This window comes from Abramis brama (genome assembly GCF_963993115.1).
Source record: "Abramis brama genome assembly, chromosome: 7".
NCBI classification, from domain to species: Eukaryota; Metazoa; Chordata; class Actinopteri; order Cypriniformes; family Leuciscidae; genus Abramis; species Abramis brama.
Genome location: NC_139969.1, coordinates 14,930,758 through 14,945,916, shown reverse-complemented (window position 1 = coordinate 14,945,916; position 15,159 = coordinate 14,930,758). Strand labels below are relative to the sequence as shown.

The 15,159-nt window shown below is 35.6% G+C and overlaps 1 gene segment (V, D, J or C); it reads right to left on the bottom strand.

The window, feature by feature from the left end:
- Positions 1-315: 315 nt before the first annotated feature.
- LOC311087082 (T cell receptor alpha variable 12-3-like) lies at positions 316-2,375 on the bottom strand. The segment is given in 2 exons: positions 2,333-2,375; positions 316-659 (listed from the first exon to the last, which is right to left on the bottom strand).
- Positions 2,376-15,159: the final 12,784 nt, after the last annotated feature.

The window sequence follows — 15,159 nt, the reverse complement described above, 5'->3', positions numbered from 1 at the left end:
CTCTTAATTTCTTTTTATTAATTTACCACTTGTAAACTTATGTTCACTTTTCTTTTTTTAAATATAAATATAGGATTTGTATTAAATATATATTCATTGAGTCGATTAGAAATCGAAATCGAATCGAATTGTAATATTCTTGTATAAGAATAATTCTCTTCTGAATTATTCTTGTATACCACATTATACTCCCCCTACTTGTGTGTGTGTTATGGAAATATGTGTTGTGTTAGTTCTTGTGGATTTATTAATAGATCCTTGTGTTACTGATAGTGGATTGAGTCACAGAAAAAACACACAGAATACTTGTGCTTGTTAAACATCTATGAAAATCTGCAGGAAGATTATGTACTGAAGAAAAGGGTTTCCTGTCACTGTGGGCTGCAGGGCACAATAATACTGTGCAGAGTCTGTTACTTTAGCAGGGCTGATTTTCAGTTCCATGAGCTTTCTGTCTTTGTCAACTTCAGCAGTAAACCAGTGGGCTGATGGATCTGCTTTAACTGGATCTCCAGATTCAGTCATGTAGAGAAGGAGTTCTGGTTTGGATCTCTGATACTGGCGATACCACAGTAGATTGTAAACAGCACCACTGTAGTTACAGGAGTGAGCTTCTTTTTCAGGACCATGAGAAGTTATTAGATCACCAAGAGAGTCTCCTGAAGAAAAAACATACTAAGTTCACTATTGTGACCAGATAAATGGTTAATTTAAATTATATTAGACAATGGTTATTAGACAATGGTTAATTTAAATATTAACATGTTTAAATGAAAAGATGTGGTGATAAATAAAATAAATAAATCTCACCTGCTAGTACTGAAAATATTACAAGTGCACAGAGCAGCATGATGGAAAGAAATGACAAACTCAGATGTGTCTTTTCTTCACTGGAACACTGTGATTTAAGTCTGGAGCTCCACCCTGTGGCAAGATTTGATCTTCCATGATGAGTCTTGAGCTCTTTGTGTACATGAGGACTACAGAAATGAGAAGAACACACTCTTCTGGATGAAAACACACACATTCATGAATTACAGAGGACTTGCACAGTATCTGTATACCTCTAAAAAGACTACTGTCATGATAAAAGGTTCTTACATGCATCCATCTTAAAGCTGTTTTCAAGACTTATAGATTTTTAGTTGTTAGAAAGTAGGAACATTTTTATAAAAACATTAGTTGTTAATTGTAAAAACACACTGTAACAGGTTTTCCTGTTATGTTGGCGACAATGGCGAGCGATCTTGATGCAATGATTGACAGTGATCGCCTGCTCGGAATGCATTTTCAAAGTCAAATCCACATTGATAAAGTCAAAACTGCATTTATAGTGGGGTACTTAATGAAAATGTAATTTTTAATCAGAGTCAATTCATTTAAGAAAAAAATACATTTAAATCACTTTGCTATCCTTTTGGCATTAACACAGCGACAGTATTATATGTTAAAGCTGTATGAACATGTTTTGGCTCAGAATGCATTTTGTAATTTATCACACTGTATTTTAATAAGAATGCATTTAAGAAAAATAACATTTAAATTACAATTTTACTAGATGTTTTTTTTTTTTTTTTTTGCTTTGACATGTTAAAAATGTCATCCTTTTGAGTAATACATTTTAATTTTGCAACTAATAAATCATTTATATATGTATTTAATTTTAAGAAATTAAAACTGGTGTAGGATATGGCATTTTGAATTTGTCATTTTCATTTTGGACGAAATATTTCACATATGGTGTGCTTTTCTGAGTTCATGTACTAAAATAATAATCTGTATAGTAAAAACAACTGATCAGAAGATGAAGAAGATTTGAAAGTGATTTATTTTCAACACCATTCATTTATTGCATATGAAGTGTGGTTGGAGATTATAGTAATACAGAGCAGAGTCTGTCATTTCAGCAGAGGAGATCTCCAGATCCACTTTCTTATCTCCCATGCTCATGTTGCCATCCAGTCTAGGACTTGGGGGATCTGCATATATTACAGTCTTCCTGGATGACTCAACGACAAGGAGCAGAAATTCCAGTCCTGATCCAGGATATTGTCGATACCAAAATAACTGACATCATATTTGCATGAGAGAATGACTGTTTCCCCTTCAGTAACTTGTGTTCTGCCCTGCAGTGTTATTGTCTGCGTGCAAAACATTCATCTGCAAAATAGAACATGTTGATTAAAAAGAATGATAATTGTAAAGTATGAAAAGTCATGGATAACTGGAGAATCACAAAATCAGACATTCGACAATAATAGGTGCATTATATTGGTGCATTATATTTATATAGTTCTAAATATATTTATATTTAAACCAGTCTCTTACATACCCTGTATTACTGTCAGCAGAAGCAGAGAGCACAGGAACATCATGACTGCACTGTAAAACACAAATGATGCTTGTGAAAGCTCCACCCACACATCTCATCATCTGAGGGTTTAAATGATATTTAAATGAAATTGGCTTGGATTATTGAATGTTAAATTTGGAAGTGACATTTTCAATAAGATGTTTTTCTTCCAGTAGAATGTTCTGCAGAGAGTTGAACATTGTAAATTTAGAACTGTTGCAGATAAACTGATTGATATAAAATGTCAAACCACAAACATTGTTATTTTCATTTATATCAATATTTTTTAATGAAATTTATCTTAGACACCATCACTAGCTATTTAAACCAACATTCATAAATGAATACCACATCATCATTTTTGTACAGTGCCTTTGCATTTCTATTCATTGTCTTCAGCGTGCATGTACAGAGCAGAGTCTGTTACTAAAGGCATTGAAAAATATATCTCACATATCACATCTCTTGTACTTGGAGCCACACCCTTATAGTAATAATAATATAGATCCAAATTCAGGTACATTTTAATATTATATTGTTTAACTTAATATATATATATATATATATATATATATATATATATATATATATATATATATATAAATATATATGTGTACAGTAATGCTTGTTTTTCCTTTGCTTAATTTAAGTGGATTTGTAACCACTTTTAGGCTACGTTTACACGTGGATGGCTATTTTCATAAACGGGCATTTCGCCCCTCTTCGTTTTCAAAAATAACATCGTACACACGAACCTGTGTATATGCTGTCAAGAGCATGCCAAACCTGTAGGTGGCAGTGTAACGAGAAGCTCAAGCCCACCTTAGCCAATCAGAATCCCGAAAATAGTCACATTCTGTGACGTCGCTGCCTAAATCTCCGTTTTTCTCAGTTTACATGCAAACGTGCAAACGGAGATTTTCAAAATCTCCACTCTGGCCGGAGTTTTTAGAAACAATCGGTTTCATTGGCGAATCCTCCGTTTGCGTGTAAACGAAGGGCGCAAACGAAGGGAAATGTCTCCGTTTTTCAAAATAACCATGTACGTGTAAACAGGGCCTTAGTGTTTTCCCCTTTGCAAATAGATTGAATGTATAGCTTTAACGTTCATGTCAGACACCTGCTGGTGTTTCCACACACTCATTATGTCCTAATTGTCTGTAACCCAAATCAGGTTTGGTGATTCCTCTGCTCTTCAAAGACAGCACTAATATAGACAGAGATGTATATCAGTTCAAACTAGAACTGTGCTAAAAAGAAGTTCTTTTTGAACAAGAATCAGCACAGTGACAAACAAAGCCTAGTAAGATGTGGAGACGTCGCTTAACAACATTTTACTTTGTACAATAACAACAATAGAGATGAAGCTGGCCATTATGGGGCTTGAGCAGAGGACTTGTCTGGTTCTTGTGGTCTTTGCTGAGGATCTGTGCCAATGCCTGTCGTATCAGCAAGATCTTCACACAGGACTGTCTCGACCCGGTCTCTGCTGATGTTCAGGGCTGCGATGAGGTCTTGGTGCAGGTTCACCATCTGATGTGGACACGGCCCAGATCCGGCTGGCTATTGTAACCTCAGGATAAGAATGAGACAAACAGACTAACAATAGCATAGATGCCATTCTTCTTATCGCCGGTGTTATGGGAAATGTTCCCGTTTCCGGCTAACCTAATTTATGCAGCCTGGGTCTGCCGCTTCCAGAGTACTTGCAAATTCAATACCTGGTCCCAAAAAGTAGTGGTGGGAACTTTGGGCATATATCCGGGCCCTGGGTCTCAGGATTACATGAGAGTAAGACGGTCCAAATTCCAGGCTCGTTTCGCTGAACGAAAATGCCTGCAGGTCCTCCACCCTCTTGATAGACGAGAGCTCAGTCAGGAGCACTGTTTTGAGGGCACTCTTTGCAGGGCTGTAAGTTCTAGAGAGGTCCCACAAAGGGATGAGGCGCAACCGAGGAGGATTTAGTTAACAGTTAACGTTAGACGAACGCGGCTAGTTTTTAATAGTTTTACCTCACATCTTCTTTTTATAATCCTTGGAAGCCAAAATCGAAAATAAAATTAGATGAACTACCCAGATCAGATGTATATTTGATGGGCAGACTCTCTCGAAGCACTCGGCAGATATCATGAACATCGTCAGATAGATAGCTTCGCGAAATATTTTCTAACATTAGTGTTCAAAACTTAACAGTCCATTGGATGTGCATCAAACTAACATATTCCAACATATTTCGAAATGTTAACATGCTTTTTTTTTTTTTTTTGCGAAAATATACTTACAATTCAATTGTTCCTTTCCAGCGGTGTCCGCCATCTTGTGAAAAAAAATTTACCGGCTTGCTGAGTCCGCAAGGTATTCTGGGTAATTTCATCTTCCACTTCGTTTTAAGCCTGCATCGGACCGCACTATGTTTTGGTTATGTTTGGCCCGAAGGAGAGGACCATGTACTGGTATGCCTGACCCTTGAAAGCAATGATTACTGATGGTTACTCTTGGAACGGATGGATCAGCCCCTGAATATTCCAGTATGAGGAACTGTGGTGGTGAACCTGCGTATTGGCGATACCAGTGAACTCCACGAACAGAACCGCTGTAGTTACAAGAGAGTGTCACATTGTCACCCTCAAGTGCAAATACTCTCTCGCTTTTTGGAGTGATGACTTCTGTGGCTCTGGAGCCTGCAAATTAAAGTGGTATTAAATGTATTTTTCAAACACTTCCGTTACAACAGAATGCATTTCCACAATATTATACCTTCAGTTGATGACAGCAGTATCATAATGTAGATCAACATGTTCATTCACTAAACTGGCAAGAACAGCAGCTTCTCCACAGTGTTGTACAGCTCATCTTTACACAGCTGTATAGTGTCTGTGCTAAACTCCTCCTCCTGTCATGACACTGTATCTGAATTACAAGACACCTAAGAAAAGATCAAATGGCATAGCTGTTTAAATATTGATGGTTATTTATGGTTATTTATTTTATTTCTGTTTTAGTTTTTTATGTTCTTTGTTTGTGCAGCTTACTGTTTATATTGTATTGCCATTTTGCTCATACATGTGAGTTTGTATAGTTTTTGAAGATACTTTTTAATGACATCTTTTGGAATTACAACATAATATGAAAAAAAGAGATAACAACAAACAAGATAACATGAGAAGCTATGTACAAGTTACGTATACATGCCCTTATGTAACCTTTTTACCTCCCAAATTCACAGCTGTTACCACATTTCCTGTTGGCAGTTTACAGAAACTGTATGTGTTTTGATACTGATTGATTAAAGACTTTTTCAAAGAATGAAATTTGTATGAGTTTTTATAAAGCTTCTCAGGCATTTTGTATCACTGGGCTGCTACTCTTAGAGCACAGTAATATAGAGCTGAATCTGACAGAGTTACACTGTTAATAATGAGTTCAGTGGATGATTGTGATGTAGTCGACTGAAATCCATCTGGTATATCCTCATCACTACTCCATGATCGAGCACCTTTATACAGTAAAAATAATATTGGTTCACTGTTTGGATACTGTCTGTACCAGTAAAGCCAAATAGTATTGCTGTTAGTTTCATATGTGCAGCTCAGTGTCACAGACTCTCCTTCTTCTCTGATAACATTAGTATTTCCTTCACTTGGCCCAATTCTATCAGCAAATCCACCTGAAATTAAATATATAACATTTGTATACCATGATCTAATACAGATTTCTTTTAGGGGTTAGTTAGTGATTAATGTATTTTTACCTGAAACCGTGATGAGTATCATGAGTAGTATATGTCTGTCTTCCATGTTAACTGAAAATGAATGAAAGGCTGATGGATGAATGAAGCACTGAGTGAAGTTCTGCTGTATGCTAATAATGTGGGTGTGGTTAGTGAAATATGAAACATGCTCTCTGCTTAAAATTAAATGGAAAACATTGTTTCTTTCTTTCTTTTTTTTTCTTCTTTCTTTCTTTTTTTTTTGCTTACCCTAACCATATTTTAAAACAGATTTAATATATATCTAATGCAATGTTTACTAACCCTAAAAAATAAGGAAATGTAGAAAATGTATAGATCATAAGGGAACATCAGGTAAATACTTGTAAAATATGTATTAAACATAACTTGTGAGATAACTAGGGCTCTTGAATTAAAAATAAGGATGTACATGGATAAATAATTTATAATAAATGATTGAATATTCCATAAAAAATAAGAAATGTCAATTTTGTTTTCATGATGACTTTAACCTTCAAAGGAACCAAAATTCATTTAGAATGATATTTTAACAATTCTATACATACCTAATTGTATGTATAGTAAATCTCTGTTCTGTATAGGCCTTCGTAAGTTTGATCAACTTTATTACATACTTTTGTAATATTTCACAATAATTTTAGTCAAGTGTCTTATGGGCCATTGTAGAGCAGTTTCCACATTACCCTGGTGCTCTTTCATTTGTTGATGCACTTGAGACCTTCAAGATTAAATTTAACTTTTTTTTACACATTCCTGTCCCCGGCACACTGGAGGAGATGAAGCATAAATTAACAATCATTTACAGATACTCAAATAAAGTGTAAATGATGAAAGACTGTTCTTCTTACCTAAATCATGTGCCATGAAGAAAAGAGTAATTATTGCAAATTTTGACATTGTTGCTCTGAGTTGAAGAGTGTGAGAGAAAAACATCTAATGCAAGTCTCTCCTTATGGCAAATCTCTCTATCCTTAGTAGCTTCTCTTGATTATTTTCAGCAACTGCACAATCACACCAGAATTTAAGAGATAGTTCCCCCTGGTGGTGAATTCATTGAATTAACCAGTTTTTTGTAACCTTTGGAATAATATGTGATTGTTTATTTATATAAACAAAAGACTGCAATGTCCTTTTTTTCAACAATTGTTTTTTTCTTTTTAGGCTAAGGAGCCCTGCACATGACATGCGGGAAAAATAGGTATATTGTGGATACAAATCATTCCCACGACTTAATAATACTGTACGTCAACGCATTTTACTAATTCTTTACCTCGTTTTAAATTGGCCTAAATTATGTGCACAATAGAATAATTCATTACCTCGATTCACTAAATCAGATAAGTTGCTTATTGTTAGTTGGCGTAAGTACAATGTGACCACAATTTACTAAATCAAGGGAACTAAAATATATTGCAATTGATTCACTTAAAAGGAGGGAATGAATTAGTAGGCCTAAATAAAACAAGAGAACAAATTCTTAATTCATTGGCACAATATATATGTGTATATATATATATATATTTGTCAAGAGAAGATCTCACTGCTGATGTGCAGATCAAAATGATCATAAATAAAAAGCCCAGTTACATAGATTAGACAATTTATTTCAAATTTAAATGATTCCTTATGCATGTTATTCCCAGACATCAACAGCATGCGGATTTGTCATATAATACAGCACTTCCTCTATTTCTGTATGAGTGTTGAGTGTGTTTGAGTCACAGTGGGCTTCAGAGCACAGTAATACACAGCAGAGTCAGACACACACACATCCTGGATTGTCAGAGGAACAGATCTTGATGTGGAGTCCAATGTTGCAGAAAATCTCTCCTTAATTTCAGGCTCAGTAGTTCCTTTACCAAATGTATATTTATTCAGAATGAATGTTGGTGATCTGTTTGGTAGCTGTTTGTACCAGAAAAGATAAGCATTTTGATCAGTTGTAGTGTAATTACACCTTAAAATAACTTGATCTCCTTCACTTGCAGGCATTTCTCTTGAAAACTGTTCAACTTTGTCCTGTCCCGAAGACACTGGAAGAATAGATAGAAAAGGGTAAATGTGAGTCTGGAATTGGACATACAATTAAACTCACAGCCTGATGTATTTTCTCTCTGTATGTTAACATTCGCTTTCCATTAAGTGCATATATGCTTCCATGTATTGGCAAGGTCTGGGTCTGGGCCAGGACGGTGAGTGGACCCTCGTGAGAATGAGGCACAAAGCGAAATAAACTAACAATAAATCATTAACATGAAGTATCAGTAAACTTAAATCATTTAGTAACCTAAATGTTATTAAACATTGTTCTGTTAAAATGTACCAAAAAAGAGCTTACCATCAAAATGTGCTGTGAGACACAGGGAAATCAAAGCCCATTTAAACATAGTTGTTCTGTGCTGTAAAAGAGCAGAAAGAACTGTGCTCTCTCTGTGTATGGAAGCTTATGTGTAGCAATATTCAATTTGAAATGTAATATGCAAAATGACAATGCAATATGTAAAATGGCAATGCATTTCTGATTTTAAATTTTAATTTCCCCATACCCATTTGTGCAATGTTTGGTGCAAAATGAAAATGAAAATTCAATTATATAATTTACATTTGCCATTTCATACACTAGTTTTAATATGTGAATTGAATACATTTTAACGCTTTATAAGTTGCAAAATTAAAATTAAAATGTATTACAGAAATGATTAGATATGTTTAACATGTTCAAGCAAAAACTGTGGCAAAATTGTAATTTAAATGTTATTTTTTCTTAATTGCATTTACACTCACAGTTAAGACACTTGCGATTGCATTTCCATTAAGTGTCCCGCAATGAATGTAGCAAAATTCAATGTGCAATTTGAAAATGCATTCTGAGCCGATCACGTGCCCGCCCCGCCCTGTCAATCACTGCGTGAAGGCGACAAGGCGTGGCTCGGCAACAGGTAAACATAGGCTTTGGTGCGTATTTTGAGGTGTTGGAAGGAAACAGGGCGGCGGCAGAGCTGTTACGAGTGTTAAATTCACTAGCAGATGAAGTGGAGCATGGACAGAGAATGGTAGTGTTTCCGAAGATTATCACGCGTCTGCAGTAGAACCAGTACGATGTTGGACCGTCTGGGTCTGGGAGAGTGTTCTGCCTATCAAGCGTCGTCGACGACACCCATGTGCTGCTGCTGTCTGATGCTGGACTGTGTTGATGGTTTCGTTTTGTATAAAATATTGTCATTGTCTGATACATGCTTATCTTTATTCTTATTAGCCTACTATTAACTGTAATACCCAATAATGTTGGAGATCCTATAGTTTTTCCTTAAAAATGCATAGGCCTATTACCCTGTGATCACATAATATAAAGCTCCATTGGTATTCGGTATTAATAGCTACCGAAAAATAAATGTGACCGCTCTTTATTTATTTATAACTGACTGTAATGTTCAATAAAGTGTCGAATGTGATGTGTGACCATCTCTGTTTATTCAGCTGTATAATCATAAAATATGAGGCAGACATATGCGAGTCCCTTTCCATTTTATAAAGCATATTGATAAGGTATTAATACATATGTACATGGTCACGGAATCTGACGGGTCAAATTCATCGACCTAGCCTTTTTTTGGGTGAATGTGGAGCAGGTTAAACAACGAAGCAGCACACGAAACTTGAACCGGCACAAACAAGACTATTTTGGGTCAATGTGGAGCAGGTAGGGGGGCTGGGTGACTTCAGAATGACCAATAAATAATATTTTAATATTTAAGAAACCGAAGCAGCACAAAATAAACGTTTATCGGCGCAAATTAGAACAAACATGAGTCTATTTGGGGTGAATGTGGCCTATTTTGCCGACGTTTTGCATTGGATTGGGGGCGGGGCCAACTTCACGCAGTGATTGACAGGGCGGGGCGGGCACGTGATCGGCTCAGAATGCATTTTCAAATTGCACATTGAATTTTGCTACATTCATTGCGTGACACTTAAAGGGTTAGTTCACCCAAAAATGAAAATTCTGTCAGTAATTACTCACCCTCATGTTGTTCCAACCGCGTAAGACCTTCGTTCATCTTCGGAACACAAATTAAGATATTTTTGATGAAAACTGAGCCCTGTCTCACTCCTCCGTAGGCTGCTATGTGACCGAAACTTGCTGGCCCAGAAAAGTTATTAAAGAGATCGTTAATATAGTCCAAGTGACTCCAGTGGCTCAATCTTAAGTATATCAAGCGACGAGAATACTTTTTGTGCGCAAAAACAAACAAAAATAACAACTTTATTCCACTATTCATTTCCTTCTCTCTGGACCTCTAGTTGGTTCGCGTAGTGTTTTTGCGCAGCGCGTCTGTGTTACACGTCACCACGTAGGCTCACTATTGGCCGACGCCGGTCATGTGTGTGATGCGTGATGACGTGCAACACAGACGCGCAGCGCAAAAACACTACGAGGCCCAGAGAGAAGGAAATGAAAAGTGGAATAAAGTCGTTATTTTTGTTTGTTTTTGCGCACAAAAAGTATTCTCGTCGCTTGATATACTTAAGATTGAGCCACTGGAGTCACTTGGACTATATTAACGATCTCTTTAATAACTTTTCTGGGCCAGCAAGTTTCGGTCACATAGCAGCCTACGGAGGAGTGAGACAGGGCTCAGTTTTCATCAAAAATATCTTAATTTGTGTTCCGAAGATGAACGAAGGTCTTACGCGGTTGGAACAACATGAGGGTGAGTAATTACTGACAGAATTTTCATTTTTGGGTGAACTAACCCTTTAATGGAAATGCAATCGCAAGTGTCTTAACTGTGAGTGTAAATGCAATTAAGAAAAAATAACATTTAAATTACAATTTTGCCACAGTTTTTGCTTGAACATGTTAAACATATCTAATCATTTCTGTAATACATTTTAATTTTAATTTTGCAACTTATAAAGCGTTAAATTATGTATTCAATTTACATATTAAAACTAGTGTATGAAATGGCAAATGTAAATTTTATAATTGAATTTTCATTTTCATTTTGCACCAAACGTTGCACAAATGATGGGAAAATTCAAATTGAAATACAGAAATGCATTGCCATTTTACATATTGCATTGTCATTTTGCATATTACATTTCAAATTGAATATTGCTACACATAAGCTTCCATATATCTGTGCTTCTCACAGCTCTACTTTAAATGTTTTCATCCTGTCACATGATATAATCATGCACGAAGAGAGCAATGTTGACCCCTTGTGGATAAAGTTTGAAATGATTAAACATGATATTATTTTGTAAACCCTGAACAAGTAGCTAGCTACCTAAATAGGATTGGTATAAAATGTATACTTATCTCTCTGTATGTACTGGATATACCCTGGGGCATTTTTTTATTTTTTTAAGGGGAACTAGTGGCATACATGTTAGTTTTCCAAAAGTGTGTATGAGTCTAAATCTGCTAAGGGGCAAGTAAATGTAACAAATCTTGTAAACATGTATCAAAATGCAAATTAAACAACCTTTTATTAAACTTTTATAATTTCCTTAATCTTTTAAACAACTGAGAAGATAGGGATCAAACTACGATTTATAAAAATTACCTGTCAAGTTTATAATATTACATCAATCAATTATGAGGGTCAAATTGGACGACTACAGGGACTCATCTTAAGATCAATCATTTAACAGTGTATCTATTGCAAAAATAATGGAGGAAAAAAAAAGAACATTCAAGAACAGAAAATTAGCAGGAATGTCAGAATCAGATATTTTGGCTTGTCAAAAATGTTACATTCAGCTGTTGCAAACTCATTGACTTAAAAATCAATGTTTTTTGTTTTTGGTGGTGGTGTTGGGAAAGAAGAGGTTTCATGAGGGTTGGTGATTATTTGGTGTGACTTGATTGTATATTGGCCACTTTTGTACATGTGAATATTTCTGCCATGTTTTAGACAAACATTTTCTCACTTATAATAATAATGCATCTTGGTATACTGGGATCTGGGAACAATTCAAGATTCAAGGGTCCCACTTCTCCCAAACTGTCGAAGACCATTGATTCCTCACCCAGAGCAGAAGCAGGTTTTTGTACAGTGTTCTAGTGTTTCCTGTGACTGTGGGCTCCAGAGCACAGTAATACACAGCAGAGTCTGATACTGTAGCAGAGGAGATCTCCAGATCCACATAGTTTTGTTTTTCTTTTCTGATCTCAGTAGTGAATCGGGAATCTACATTAGACTTCTGAGCTTCTTTTACACCTTCTGAGATGGGCACAAGGAATTCAGGAGCTGATCCGGGATACTGACGGTACCAGTGAAGAGTAAATGCAGATGAATAACTGCAGGATAATTTAACACTTGAACCCTCGACAGCAAACTCCTCTGTTTTGTTTGGTTTAATTTCATTTCCATGTGTTGCATCTGCAAAAGAAGATCAAAACTTTAATAAACTGGTGTTTAAATAGAATCAATCATTTAGACGTACCAGTATAAAATACAATATACTGTACAATGTAAAGAAATACAATGAGCAATTCTGCTCGGAGATGTAATACTTTTAAATGTAATACTCAAAATACTTCAATACTTACAAGCAAATGCAGAAAGCAGAATGACAGAATGGAGTATCATTGTTTTTGTTCCTTATGCTCTGTCGAACAGACTCTCTAACAGACGCTTAACAAGATCACATCAGATGTCAAAGCTTTAAACCCTCCCTCTTCCAGAGATCTAAATGAAAGAGCAGATCAGATCTGTTTCATAGTCCACAGTGTCATCACTATTCATATGCTATAGTGCATATAGTGCTCCATCTTGTGGTTACTTACTAACTTGTACAACATAAATGCTCAGAACACAAACAGAATGTGATCTGATTCATTCCTCAAGCTTTGGTTGTTATAGTACTGTAGATCTATATATCAGGTATTCATTTTATGGTCCTGTACAGTCACCACAGCTTAGACACAAAAAAGCAACTTAAATTGTATTTAAAACAACAACTAGTCAGGTTTGGTGAACATCCTAAGAGTACAGTGTGTACGAATTGTGTTAAGTAAATAAAAAAATATTCATAATCATATATAGTCATAGATATAGTCTATCCAATGCTGATAGTTTTCACCCTCATATTATAGTAATATAGTATGAAATGATAATCTACCATTAATTTAGAGATTTATGGAAAGGAATTAGTTGTACACCTTCAGCTGTGTCAGGTTTTTGTTCAGTGTTCTAGTGTTTCCTGTGACTGTGGGCCTCAGAGCACAGTAATACACAGCAGAGTCTGACACTTCAGCAGAGGAGATCTCCAGATCCACACGTTTGATTTCTTTTTCTTTTCTAGTCTTAGTAGAGAACCTGGGATCTACCTCAGATGGCTTAGTCTCTTTCACACCCTCTATTATAAGCACAAGGATTTCTGGAGCTGATCCGGGATACTGACGGTACCATAGAAGTGAATATGCAGAGGAATAACTGCAGGATAATGTAACAGTTGAAGCCACTGCAGCAAACTCTTCATTGCGGTCTGGTATGATTTCATCTCCAAAACTCACATCTGGAAAAGAACAAAATAACATTTTAATTTTCAATATATAGTTTTAGTTTTGAAGTTGATTGATTACAAGGATTTGAATCAATTAATACTAGTTAACAATTATTTTTAATTTTAATGTTACTTTGTCATTTTGAAAAAACAAAAATATATATATATATATTTAGGATGTAGTAAATACTTGTACATTTAAAAAAAAACTCATTTAGCATTTAAGATGAGAAAATTATTTGACAAAATATTATACGTATATTCTAAAATTAGAAATGCAAATGCACGCAAACATGCACAAATACACTTACATGCCAAGGCAGAGAGCAGAATCACTGAATGAAGTATCATTGTAAATGTGTGTGTGTGTGTGTGTGTGTTCACTACAGCAGGACTGAGCTTTGTGACAGTCTAGCAAGTGTAACAAGATCATCTGAGTTGTTAAACATGTTAAACTCCTCCCCTTTCATCCTCTCAAGCAAATGTAGTTAATTTAGTCTAATAAATTTGATATCTGCTCATGCAGGTCAAGAAATAATAGTTTTTATGCAGGTTCAAAGAAAATGAAGATGTTTTTTAGCACATATATGTCCAGGGCTGCCAACTTTTGAGTTTAGCTTGGAGTGAGATTTGTAAAATGTATGTAAAAACAAATATTGCATCACAATAAGTGTAATTGTGAATTGTGATTGTCAAAATATTTGGTAACTAAATAGAATTTTATGCAGTTTAGTGACAACATGTTACAATGACTGGTAGGATACAGTTTTTATTATTGCTTGACAAAAATTTCAAGATATCAATTCCATTCTTGTGATTTGATTCCGATTTTGATTCAATATTGACTAATTTGGATACATGTTTATTTTAAATTTTATTTTAAAAATGAATCTCACCTAATGCAGTAAACATAGAGGGCCCATATTAAAAGTACCTCTTTGCTCCGCAATTTTTCTGTGCGTGAGAAAATGGATGTGTGGCGTGAGAGCGTGTGAAAAGTGTCAATTGCGCTGAGATGCGTGAGAGTTGGCAGCCCTGTATGTCTATAGACCACTATAGTGATGAGTGGATGAAATGCACTTCGCAAAGCACAAAAAAAAAATATATTATTATATATTATATATTTTTTATACAGTGTACATATTGTCATGGGACAGAAGTCAACAGCATGTGGATTTGCACTTTGTCATATAATTGAGCACTTCCCCTGTTTTTGTATGAGTGTTGAGTGTTTTTGACTCACAGTGGGCCTCAGAGCACAGTAATACACAGCAGAGTCAGACACACACACATCCTGGATTGTCAGATGAATAGATTCTGATGACACTTTAGAGTGAAATCTCTCCTGAAACTGAGGATCAGTATCGTCTGCTCCATATTTGTTTCTCCTCAGGATGTATTGAGGAAAGTCATTTGCTCTCTGGATGTACCAGAAAAGATTCGGTTGTGATGAAGCTGTTTTATATTTGCATTGTATTTTTACTGATCTTCCTTCAAATTCGGCGAGGTGCTTGTCTGGCTGATCAACACTCTCTTCTCC